This window comes from Crocuta crocuta, unplaced genomic scaffold (genome assembly GCF_008692635.1).
Source record: "Crocuta crocuta isolate KB4526 unplaced genomic scaffold, BGI_CrCroc_1.0 scaffold282, whole genome shotgun sequence".
In the NCBI taxonomy this organism is placed as follows: Eukaryota; Metazoa; Chordata; class Mammalia; order Carnivora; family Hyaenidae; genus Crocuta; species Crocuta crocuta.
This window is the reverse complement of record NW_027529174.1, coordinates 6100094-6113662: the sequence shown is the minus strand read 5'-3', so window position 1 is coordinate 6113662 and position 13569 is coordinate 6100094. Positions and strand designations below refer to the sequence as shown.

The 13569-nt window shown below is 40.1% G+C and overlaps 1 protein-coding gene and 1 pseudogene across 3 annotated transcripts in view; one reads left to right on the top strand and one right to left on the bottom strand.

The window, feature by feature from the left end:
• FRYL (FRY like transcription coactivator) overlaps positions 1-13569 on the bottom strand; it is a 268402-nt gene that overhangs the window by 212618 nt on the left and 42215 nt on the right. The window lies entirely within an intron of this gene.
• Positions 3838-4653, top strand: LOC144226356 (mitochondrial fission regulator 1-like pseudogene; annotated as a pseudogene).

Genomic DNA, 13569 nt, shown 5'->3' with positions numbered 1-13569 from the left:
GCATATTTCTACCTGTGTAGCAAACAGTTTACCTTGAAGTGAGGTCATAACAGGAGAGCATAAAAAGAGTAAGTCACATATCTAGGGATGATCATATCAGTAGCTGCTTCCCAAGTTTAAAACAAGGATAAATGGACAGATTAGAGAGATGTTTCCAAACTCTTCATTGCAATAAAAAAAATACATTGTATATAAAGGTGCTTATAATACATTTTATATAACAACCCAGTGTATGTGTGTGTGTGTGTATGCATACCCACATGATATATTTGAAATAATAATCCACAATACACTTTGATAAATCTCTAAGCTATTTTTAAAAAGGGCTATATTCTAGTCACTACCCACTGAAACAATTTTTGGAATTCATAGTTTTAAATCCCCGGACTTAAAACAAACAAACAAACAAACAAACAAATGAAAAAAAACGGCCTGCATCCCCTGCTGCTTACCAGCAAAGCTGGTGGAGGACAGAACTCAACAAGCTACACATTTCATGCCACCCAGTCATCTGCCTGCTTAAACTCCTCTCTCCCCTGCACAGAAAAGGACATTATTCCATGTGTGGGAAGATGGGGAGGAGAGGGGCAGAAGACACGGACAGACTCAACATGCGTGCGCGCACACAACATCCAAGAGAATCTCTTAAAGTTCTTCCTGTTCTAAAATTCTGTGGTTTTGGGGTGCCTGGGTGGCTCAGCTGGTTAGGTGTCCAACTTCGGCTGAGGTCACAATCTCACAGTTTGTGGGTTCAAGTCCTGCAGCAGACTCTCTGCTGACAGCTTTGGGCCTGGAGCCTGCTTCAGATTCTGTGTGTGTGTGTGTCTCTCTCTCTCTCTCTCTCTCTCTCTCTCTCTGCCCCTCCCCTGCTCTCACTCTTTCTCTCTCAAAAATAAATATTAACCAAAAAAAATTTTTTAATAAATAAATAAAATTCTGTGGTTCTAAGAGTTGGCTCTGAGAGTAGGAGTCCCTAAAGGGTAAGATTCGTCATTACATCTCCCACAGCGCCTAGCAAACTGGCTTTCAAAAAAATACTGAAGCACTAAATAAAGATTAAATTCAACTAATAATATGCAAACTAAGTATAAATGTAAAGGTTTCTGCCATTGAATGTAGGTTTTCTGCACACTATTAAATGTAAAACCCAAAGCTATTGTATATTATTTGAAGACTCAGAAGCACAGAAAAGTTAAAATATTCACTGTGTAAGTATACGTGTACATAGAATGTCTATGTCACAAATATTCACTGTGTAAGTATACGTGTATATAAAATGTCTATGTCACAAAGCAAATACTGTTTTTGTTACGCTGTCCATAAATGTATAAAAACAATTCACTGTAAAATTATTCTAAAATGCAGAATCAAATTAAACACTAACTTACAGTTTCAATCATAACTTTTTTGCTCTACCTGCTTAATGACATATTATTAATTAAGAAAGAAATGAGCAAGACATAGGCCTAGTACAGACAAAAAACAACAGCAGAGGACAGGACAATATACAGCTTTCAACCAGGATTTCTAGGACTCCAAAGTCCACCAGTTGTTGGCTCAAACGGTCACCTCTGCTTTGTCTTAGAAGGAATCATTTTCTCCAAAATAAATTTCAATGACATCAAAGTTTCTTCCTATATACATTAACTTTCAATAAATTATTACAGTTTAACTGAAGTGGGGGGGTAAAAAAAAAGTCTACATAAAAGATTTCCAAGTCTAAATTCCAATAAAATCTTCAATAAATAAGGACAATAAAGCCAATCCTCACACCTTTTATAGGATATTATAAAATGTCATGTGATGCAGTAAAAGATCCCTTTCTCTTGACAACCTGAAAATCGTAACACAACTCTCACTTTCTTTCCATAAGATGTACCTAAAATTCCTATTACTTTGAGGTTTTGAATTAAATTATGTGGAAAAAAATAGAGAATGTTGTGAAAATACAATTTGTGATTCTTAAATGAGGAAAGTGTTTACAAATATGTTTTCATTACTAAAAGAATAATGTATTTTAATGAGGAATTCCAAATTTCCGGTTCTGGTTAGTATTTCTCACCTTTTCCCAGGTTTCTAAATTTTAATTACAACTAAAATTAAACGTACCTTGACAAACTTTCATGGAGGAGGATTTGAAATGTCCCTTGGAAGAAATAAAGGAAATAGAGAATCTGTATTTGCAGAGGAGAAAGAAAGAAAAATGGGTATAATGGGAGTGGTCCAGGATACAGGATGGAGATTAGCTTATTTAGAGGTTTTTCATTAAAGAATTGCTAGAGAAGATTTTGAACGGTATTTATTGGACCAGTTAAAGTTGAGGAGTTTCCATTAGCCACAGGGAGATATGAACTTAACGGTGACTAATGGTCAACTCTGAGCTCCCAGAATCTGCACTAAGTGACACCTATACAGACACAGCCGCCACCGTCCAGGAGCTTACACACAAGCCAGAAGAGAGATACGTGTGATGACAAGTTTCAGGTGCTTTAAGAAAAGCTACCTAAACTTGTTCAAGCTACGGTCAGGTAGAGACAATGGAGACAGTCATCAAATTTAAGTGGAAGAGGGGACAGGGACAACCTCACCAAGTAAGTGGGGCTCACAGCCTCTGTTGTCAAAAGACTCACTGAATCACCAATCTACAACCATGTGAATGGTTTGTGCCTCTCTTTGAGGGGCTGGTTAGCTGTTGATTTAAAAAAAAAAAATTAAGGCTTAATTAACAGGACTATTTCACTATAGGCCCGTGAGCCATAACTTCCCAGTGTGACAGGCTCCAAAGCTGGGTGCTGTCCTGTATCGTCCTAGTTATCCAGCGGTGCCTAGCTGTGTCCCAGAAACGGTTATCTCGGGAATGCCTCCTCCCCATGTTTATGAAAGGAAGCACTGTGTAGGGTACGGTTTATGCTGATTGACAGTTCCTCTCGCTCTAGAAATTTATAAAAGATAATAAGCAATTTATTCAGATCAAAATCCTCTGTATGGAAAATAATGCATTTCAAAGTTAGTAACAAAACAACATTCCAAATGAGTTTGGTCACTATGGGTGGCCATATAGCACATGCCACAAAGCTTAATCCTTCACATTCCAGTACATCCAGTAACTCTACAAGGACTTGCACACAAAAGTCAAAAAGCCCCACCCCACTCCACCAATAGCCTTTATTCTTCACAGCGGTGAGGTCAGTCTAAGTAAATTACAAATATAGAAGGAGAGAAAATTCAGTTCTGGCTCGCTGTACCCAAAGAAACAGTGCCCTAGAAATCCAAATTAATTAAGTAACCAATAATAACAATAACAACCATTAACTACTGAGGGCCTACTATGCACGAGGAAGTAGGTTAGGTGCTTTACATGCATCACTTCGTTTTAACCCCAAGAAACCCATTTTGGTAAATGTTCGACTTTGCAGTTATGGAAACTGACGGAGCTACGAAAGGAATGGAGAGACACTGCTCACCTGGATTCTCTTCTATTCTAAAAGAACAAGCTGGTATATGGAGTTCTAGGAAACAAATTTCTCAAGTTAAAATGCAATTATGATTGCAAAATGTATTTTAAAACAAAAGCTAGAGACCTCTCTAAAAGAAGATTTAAACATAGTTAAGGCAAACTGCGTGTTAATTTCATAAAGAAAGAATAAATTTGCCTTATCGAAAGTAAAAAAAAACAAAAACAAAAACAAAAACAAAACATGGGGGGCAGCCCACTGTGGTAGGAGGGGTCATTAGGAAGAGTGCCTGATACGGAGTCATGCCTCCAGCCTCCCCAAGTCCTTAGAGCTGCCCTGTAGCTGCCTCATTCTTCAAGTGCAGGAGCTGGTTGAAATACCAGGAATGGAAGCCAATGGGACCATCCCAATGTGGCAAAACAAGCCAAACAGGGCTACTCAAAGTGTAGTGAGAAGAACTGGGACCAATGTGCCCCCTGAAGCCAGGTCCCTTGGGCATCCTTTAAGACCCTGTGCCCAACATGCCTGACCTGTGTCAAAAGGATGTGCCTGCCCCCCCATCCCTACTCTGGCTGACATTGGCTGAATTGCTGTGAATGAAGAGGAGATATAGGCCCAGGTCAGAAGCGACACGCAACTCCTGACGCACACCTTGAAGCCTAGCCCTGTAATTGTCACAAAGCACAATGCCTCAGTGTTTAACCTGCATGGGTCCCAGATGACCAACTTTCTGACCATTCCAGCACTCCCAGCCCAAGCTGCACCACAGAGCTGCAGGATGAGCTGGAAACCACCTGCACGGCCACATTGCTAAGCAGTGGCAGCTGAGACAGATTTAGTTTCATTAATAACAGATTTCTTATCTCCAGGAAGTTCAAATGTCTCTTCTCCCTTACCTGGTTTTGGATCTTAATTCCACTGTACAACTTCCTTTGCCATTAGTGACATCACCAAGGAGACCAGGGTAGAGGTCCCGGAGCTTCCATCAGTCCCCCTGCTTTGCTCTGCCAGCCCTGACTGCTGCAAACCAGAACACAAAGCTACCCACAGCTCGTCTGAAGAGGATGACTATGTCTCTCTGTCCAAGGCTAGCAGCTTTACCGATATGATGGGGATCCTGAAGGACTTTCACCAGATGGAACAGAGCCAACATCTATCTCTTAGGGAAAAAACCCTTAATGATAACAGAGGTAAGTAATCTGCCTGATAAAGAGTTCAAAGTAATGGTCATAAAGATGCTCACCAAACTAGGGAGAAAATGGGAGGAAGAATGGATGAACAAAGAACTCCAACGAAGAGATGAAAAATACACAGAAGAACTAAACAAAAGTTACAGAGCTGATAAACACAATGACTGACCTAAAAAATACACTAGAGGATTTCACCAGCAGACTAGATGACACAGAAGAAAGGATAAGTGAACTCAAAGACAAGGCAGTGGAACTCCTCCAATCAGAGCAGCAAGAAAAAGTAATAGAAAAAAAAAAAGCAAAGAAAACTTAAGAGACTTCTGGGACAACATTAAATGGACTAGCATTCTCATCACCGAGCTCTCAGAAGAGAAAGAAAGGGACAGAAATCCTGTTTTTGAAAAAACAATCGTTTAAAACATCCCTAACCTGGAGAAAGAAACAGACATCCAGATCCAGGAGGCCCAGTGAGATCCATATAAGATCAACTCAAAGAGACCCTAAACACAGCAAGAGAAAAATAACCTGTTATCTAAAAGGGAACACATTTTTCAGTAGACAGTTTGCAGGCCAGAAGGGAGTTACACAATGTATTCAAAACACTGAAAGATGAAAACTTCCAACCAAGCAGTTATCATTCAGAACTGGAGAGAGTTTTTCAGATGAGCAAAACCCAAAGGAGTTTATCACCACTGAACTGGCCTTACAGGCAATGTTAAAATGACCTCTTCAAGCTGAAAAGAGTGTTAATCAGTAATAGGAACACATATCAAAGAATAAATCTCACTGGAAAGATCAATATAATAATAATGAAAATAATGGATTCACCACTTATTATTAAAGTTAAAAGGACAAAAGTAGTAAAACTAACTGATTATAATAGCCAGTTAAGGGATAACTTAGATAAGGGACACACAAGAAAAAAGGATGTTAAGCTTGTCTGGTGCAGATACCACTCACTGCCATGGATGGGCTGCGTTCCACCACTTGGGTGCCGTCTCTAGAGCCAGGACCTTAGTCTTGGCCTCCCATGGGGTGCACAATGCCCACCTTCCAGATGCCTCTAGAAAGAAGCTCTCAGACAAAGCCAACAAACACCACTTCTTACACAGCCTGGTCCTGCTGGGGGCGCCCCCATGGAATACTAGCCTCTAGAACCACTTTATTCTCCACCAACTTTTACTTCCAGGCTCTGAGTGGAGACCCTGGTGCCCAGACTTTGGGTCTTGTGGGAGGGACCTGCTCATCTTGGGCTAGTTCTTTGAGTTTCCTTGTACTTAATCTCTGGGTACTTTTTTTTTTTTTTTTGAGAGTTAGAGCAGGGAGAGTACTAAGAGAGAAAGGGGAAAAAGAAAAAAAGATGTAAAATGTGACATCAAAAGCACGCAGAGGAGGAGTAGAAATGTTGAGCCTCAGAATGCGATCAAACTTAAGTTGGCAACTATTTTATCAACCTAAAATAGAGTTATAGATATAACTTGTTATAGTTAAAGACAAAACCTATAGTAAATACACAAAAGACAAGGAACATAAGCATACCACTAAAGAAAGTCATCAAACTACAAAGGAGGAGAACAAGAGAAGAACAAAGAAAACCACAAAAACTCCCAGAAAACAATTAACAAAATGGCAATAAGTACATACCTATCAATAATTATACTTTACATGTAAATGGACTAAATACTACAATCAAAAGACAGAGTGGTTAAATGGACTAAAAAACAAAACCTGTATGCTGCCCACAAGAGACTCCTTTAGACTTAAGAACATTACACAGACTGAAAGTGAAGGGACAAAAAAAGAGATTTCATCTAAATGGAAACCAAAAGAAAGCCAGGGTAACTATACTTATATATGTAAGAAAAAAATGAAGTGTACCTGGGTGGCTCAGTCAGTTAAGCATCCAACTCTAGATTTCAACTCAGATCATGATCTCACAGTTCATGAGTTCAAGCCCAAGTTGGGCTCCGCCTGCTTGGGATTTTCTCTCCCTCTCTCTCTGCCCTTACCCTAGTCATATGCACGCACATGTGCACATGCTCTCTCTCTCAAAAATAAATACATAAATTTTAGGGGCACCTGGGTAGCCCAGTTGGTTAAGCGTCCGACTTCAGCTCAGGTCATGATCTCAGAGTTCGTGGGTTCGAGCCTCGCATCAGGTTCTGTGCTGACAGCTCAGAGCCTGCAGCCTGCTTTAGATTCTGCGTCTCACTCTCTCTGACCCTCCCCCAGTCGTGCTCTGTCTCTGTCTGTCTCCAAAAATAAATAGAACAAAAAATTTTTTTAATAAATAAATATACAAATTCTTTTCAAAAAGAATAAATTGACTTTAGGAACACCTGGATGGCTCTGTCATTTGAGCATCCAACTCTTGATTTCAGCTCAGGTCAGGATCCCAGGGTCGTGGGATTAAGCACTGCATCAGGCTCCATGCTTAGCTCCATGCTTGAGATTCTCTCTCTCTCTCTCTCTCTCTCTCTCTCTCCTCATCTCCCTCATTCCCAATGTCTCTCTCTCTCTCTCTTTCTAATGCATTTTTTTAATTGTTTTAATGTTTTATTTATTTCTGAGAGAGAAAGAGACAGCGTGAGCAGGAGAGGGTCAGAGAGATAGGGAGACACAGAATCTGAAGCAGGCTCCAGGCTCTGAGCAGTCGTGACAGCACAGAGCCCAACATGGGGCTGAAATCTATGGACCAGGAGATCATGACCTGAGAAGAAGTCAGACGCTTAACTGACTGAGCCACCCAGGCATCCCAGCAGGGGACTTTAATACCCCACTTACATCAATGGATAGATCAGACAGAAAATAAGAAAACATCAACCTTAAATGACATGTTAGACTCAAGAGACCTAACAGATATATACAGAACATTTCATCTAAAAGCAACAGAATGTACACTCTCAAGTGTGCATGAAATACCCTCCAGGACAGATCAGGTGAGGCCACAATACAAGTCTGAATACGCTTAAGAGGACTGAAATCATATCAAGCATCTTTTCTAACCACAGTGATGTGAAACTAGAAATCCAAAAGAAAACAAGGAAAAAGGAAAGAAACCAGATATCTTTTAGTACAAACAAAAGGTAGGGGGAGGAGAAATCAGATTATGGTTAACAAATCACAGATGCATTTTAAGACTAAATTCAATGCACTTCTGTTAATGTAATACTATGAATTTAAAAGTCCAAGAACAACTTCATAAAGTGACATTCTTCTGTTTCAGCCAAAATTCTTAAAATAATCTTTAACTGAAAATGTTTCCCAAAGATGGATGCTCACAGTGTAAACAACAGTGATAATTCAATCGGCTGCAAAATTCGGTGTTAGCAGTCTCTAGTACATTCATAGGGAAAACCTGACACAGTATACGGCTTTCAATGGCCACATCTGTGGTTTAAAATGAAACTTCCTCCCACAGCACTTACATCATCCTTTTTCTCCTAGGCCCCTGTTAGCCTCATTTTCTTTAATCTTGTTTTATGTTAAGACAATATTTGGTCCCTGGCTCCATTTAGTGAAGTGCAGGGTCATCAGAATAATGCCCTTGGAATGCTGTCTCTGAACTAACTTCCTAATTTAGGTTATGCTCCTCTTCTTAAGAATTTTATAGGCGCCTGGGTGGCTCAATTGGTTAAGCGTCCAACTTTGGTTCAGGTCATAATCTCATGGTTTGTGGGTTTGAGCCCCACATCAGGCTCCGTGCTGACAGCTCAGGGCCTGAAGCCTGCTTCAGATTCTGTGTCTCCCTCTCTCTCTGCCCTTCCCCTGCTCATGCTCTGTCTCTCTCTCCCCTCAAAATAAATAAAAACATTAAAAAAACAAAGAATTTTAATATATCAAAATCGTAATATCTGAATCATAATAAGGCTAGAGGAAAATACTAACTGGCAGATTTATTAGAGTAAAGCACAAAAGGGAAAAAAAAAATTTAAGCTTTCTAGAAACCTAACACCAGGGAAAGTATAATAAATAAAAATAGACCTAATTCTACTACCTTTGCCGAGCCGGGTGGTTTATCAAGCCAGGTAGTGAAGGACACAAACAATGAATAAGACAGATCCATGACTTTATGGAATCAACTCATCCAGTTCTAGGACCACCTCTCCTTAACTGTCCTACAAGGAGAGTACTGTAGAAAGTTCCAATGTGGTACAGATGGGACCCAGTGCAAAATAATAAGTGCTTATCTTTTAATATGTCAGACTTCTGTATTAAGGTTGTGACTGTATTTGAAACTGGAATCGTCATGTAGGTTTGGAAAGGACAGGAAACAGACATGGCGAGTGCAAAGCTGGGAACTGAGTCACTTCTCCCACCTCATCAGTGTTTTCACCCTCACTACTAGTTACATAAATCCTATGTGGAATGTACTTTTTCACTTAGGACAATTTTATCTCTAAGCCTTTCATAAACCTGTCAAACCATGAGCTACATGAAACATTTTTTTGTTTTATAGGTTCTCAGTTTTAGAAATAAAAACTTACATCACTCAAAACTAAATGCAGTATGACTGAAGATCACAGTACCAAACAATAATTTGATTCTTACCTATAAGCGCCTGCCCTCGTTAATGTTTCAAAGTAATTTTTTAACAAAATCATATTACAGAAACTAAGACTCAATGTCCCAATTTAAGCAAACTCACTAAAAATTTTCATTAAGATATTTTTTACCTAAAATAATATAACCAGGGGCGCCTGGTGGCTCAGTAGGTTGAGCATCTGACCTTGGCTCAAGTCATGACCTCACCGTTCGTGGGTTCAAGCCCCGCATCCAGCTCTGTGCTGACAGCTCAGATCCTGGAACCTGCTTTCCGATTCTGTGTCTCCCCCTCTCTCTGACCCTACCACGCTCATGCTCTGTCTCTGTTTCCCAATAATAAATAAATGTTTAAANTGTGTCTCCCTCGCTCTCTGACCCTCCCCTGCTCATGCTGTCTCTCTCTCTTAAAAATAAATAAAAACACTTAAAAATATTTAGTCTAAGATTGCTGAAACACCAAAAATTTGAAATGTCACTTTAGGAAACTTACTTCTGAAATAGATTTAAGACGTTTAGTCCTTATTTCCATTTCCAATGACAAAAAGAAATCCCATTCAGGACAGAATTATTAAAAATCTCCCATTTTATTGCATCAATATGTATTAGAAGACAAAACAGTCATTTAGTTCAAGAGGTGATCCAAAGAGACTAAAAGTTACATTAATCTCTGAAAAGTCACATGTAAAACAAGTCTATATAAACCCTATGTCCATTCTAATGAGAAATGACCTCATATGAGAAGGCAGCATGAGGTTTGTAGTACAGTTACACAATACTAAGCTATATTAACAAAGTGACTTAGCCTCATTTATAGGAGGAAAGGGGAGAGGGGAAGGAAAAAGAAACATGAGAAAAAGAGGAAAAGTTGCAAAAATTTAAAAAGACGGAGGGGTGCCTGGTTGGCTAAGCCAGTTAAGCATCTGACTCTTGATTTGGGTTCAGGTCATCACCTCGTGACTCATGAGTTTCAGCCCTGCATCAGGCTCTGTGCTGACACTGCAGAGCCTGCTTGGGATTTGTCTCTCCCTTTCTCTCTGCCCTTCCCCGGCTCGCATACACTCTCTCTCTCAAAATAAATAAGTTAAAAAAAAAAAAAGACGGAGCACATAAAATCGTTTTTTGCAAGTTTGCAGGCATTAAATGATAGCACTTTTCTCTACACAAAAGAAATATGCCACTTGGCCCTGATATACAAGCAAAATCACATATGAGAATCAAGTATACTAATATTGTCAACATGCAGACTAGTGCTTTCAACCTAGCAAGATGCCAATAACAAGTTAGCCAAGTATAGTCTATAAGACACCTCAGGTGAAAGAAGAGATTTAGATATGCTACATGGTCATGATTTTATTGGCCATTCTCCAGCACCATGGAAATCAAATTCTGAATGCTCTAAATGTGTCATTCCCCGTTTCTGAAAGTCCTGAGAACTCTCTGATATTGCCATATAAACATTTTTGTCAAACTAGTAGACAGAGTATAAGCATTACCTGATGTTGACTGAATTGTAAAGACGATTTCAAAAGGCAAATAAGATTTTCCTACCTCTGAAGGTTCAATACAAGGTATTTACAAAATTTTACTTGAAACTTGTCTGTTTTACAAGAGATTTCAGTAAATGATCTATCACACTGAATACTCCCTAATTTCATACAATTCAACAAATTATCTATTGAGTTCTTATCAGTTACAAAAATGAAAAACACATACTTCTTTGCGCTCAGCAAAAATAGATGAATATTTCTAATACAACACACACTGTGACCAATCTTAGAATTGACCTATCAAAAAAGAAAAGAGGCTATCTGGGTTAAAAAACCAAGCTGACTCAGGAGATTTAAGGAGGCCAGTTAGGATTTGAGCAGCGCCTTTAGGGAAAAAAAGAGAGAAAGAAGATAGGGTTCCAGAAGGAGAGATGTCATGACAGAAGACGAAGATGAGCTAAAGAAAAAGAGGTGAAAACATATCAGTCTGGTTGCCTAAAGGAAAGTAGTCTCGTAGGAGCAAACTTGGAAGCTTAAAGAAAATGATAAAGCCTTCAATTTCAGGTGGGCTTTCATTTTTCATTTTCCCACCATAAGGGAGCGTATTAGGGTTCAGAGACTAAAGAGAAACAGAACCAATGGGAGACACACACACACATAATAAAGGGAACATATATATACATACACATACATACGTACATATGTGTAAATAAATATATACACATATATACGTATATATATACACATGTATATATGTATGAGGAAGGGAATTAGCTCATATGATTATGGAGAAGTCCAATGATACGCCATCTGCAAACTGAAGAACCATGAAAGCCAGCGGTATAACTCAGTACGAGTCCCACGGGGGCCAATCAATGGTGTAACTGTCCATCTGAGGCCAGTTGGGGGGCCTTTTGCGGGGTTGAGGTGCTATATGTTTAAGTCCCAGATTCCAAAGGTTCAAGAACCTGAAGCTCAAATGTCTGAGGACAGAAGATGGAAGTCCCAGCTCACGGAGAGGGAGCAAATTCACCCTTCCTCTGCCCTTTTGTTCTCTTTGAATCCTCAGTGGATTGGTGACGCCCACCCACAGCATGAGGGCGGACCTTCTTTACTTAGTCTACTGATTTAAATGCTAATCTCCTCTGGAAACACCCTCACAGACATAAGCAGAAATGATGTTTTACCAGCTCTCTAGGCATCCGTCAGCCCAGTCCAGTTGACATACAACATTAACCAACATAGGGAGCCACTGCGAGTTCTTGAGAAAGTAAGTGATCTGAACGGACCTGGGGTTTCTAAAGCTACCTTTTGAAGCAGATGCGAAGAATGACTGAATGAGCAGGACCATTGTGTGAAGACCTACTGGAGTGGCCGAGAGATAACTTTCTGAACGGCTGAAGTAGGACTGAAAGAATTTCACCACTGAAAGAACGGGGACCATCACTTTTCACAAACACTACCACAGCCTCCTAAGGTACCACAGCTGGGGTTGATTGTTTTACAAATTAAATCAAGTTGCATCTCAAGGCCTTCCACCCCACCTCCCCACCTGCCAGTCAAACTGGACTTTTCATTTCCTAGAACTTCAACTTCCTTCCTGCCTCAGGATCCTTCACTCACTGTTTTCCTCTATCAGCAAACTAGCACCCTGGTGTTTACTGCCAGGTGTTTGTTGCCAGGTGGACCCCCAACTGGCCTTCAAATCTCAATTTAAATACCCCTTCCTCCAAGAGGCTATCCACCTACACTCTCCCATCTAGTACATGTCCCAGCCATTAAATTCTCTCTTGGGAGTACTTCCTACACATTTAGACATGCGCTTATGTATGTACGTGATTAATATCTATTGCCCACTAGGCTATTCCCTGAGAGGTAGGATTATAACTCTTTGTTACCTATGCCCAGCCGAGTACCTGGCAGGTGCTTAACAAACACCCACTGAATAATAAATATACCACAAGAGATCACTTCAAGTTCTTTACTGGGGAAAATAGTAATGCCGTTACCTAATAAAGGGAACACAGGCACATCAAGTTTGTGAATAAAGTGGAATTCTACCTGGGGAATATTGAGTTGCAGAAATGGTCTGCGCTGTAGAATCATCAGTGAATGATCAGCCAAAAGCATAAATTTACTGGAAAAGGAGAAGCAAAATGAATCAAGCTAAAAGCAGATAAGAAATACCTCTATTTAACTGGCAGGAAGAAGAAAACAGACAAAAAGGTTGATGTTCCTAATATGTAAAGGGCTTATAAAATAGCTAGTATCAACAAACCTGAAGAAAATGGGGTTTAAAAAAATGGACAGCTAACAGGGAAAAAAAATGCAAATGCCTCCTAACCATATAAAAATATATTCAGTCCAATGTGTATCTCAAGGTAAACTTGGTATAAGACTATATTTTTAAAAATCATTAACTTAAATGATTCTAAAACGTCTACAGGGGCTCCTGGGTGGCTCAGTTGGTCAAGCACCTGACTTCAGCTCAGGTCATTCATGATCTCCCTCCCAGTTTGTGAGTTCTATCCCCGCACTAGGCTCTGGGCTGACAGCTCAGAGCCTGGAGGCTGCTTCAGGTAGACAACCCTCCACAGACAGTGGAGGACTCTCTCTGTCGCTCCGTTACTCACACTCTGTCTCTCTCTCAAAAGTAAATAAACATTTAAAAACTAAATAAGGGGGGGGGCGCCTGGGTGGCTTAGTCGGTTAGGCGTCCGACTTTCGCTTAGGTCATGATCTTGCGGTTCGTGGGTTCGAGCCCCACGTCGGGCTCTGTGCTGACAGCCAGCTCAGAGCCTGGAGCCTATTTCAGAGTCTGTGTCTCCCTCTCTCTCTGACCCTCCCCTGCTCACGCTGTCTCTCTCTCTCTCTCTCCTAGAAATAAATAAA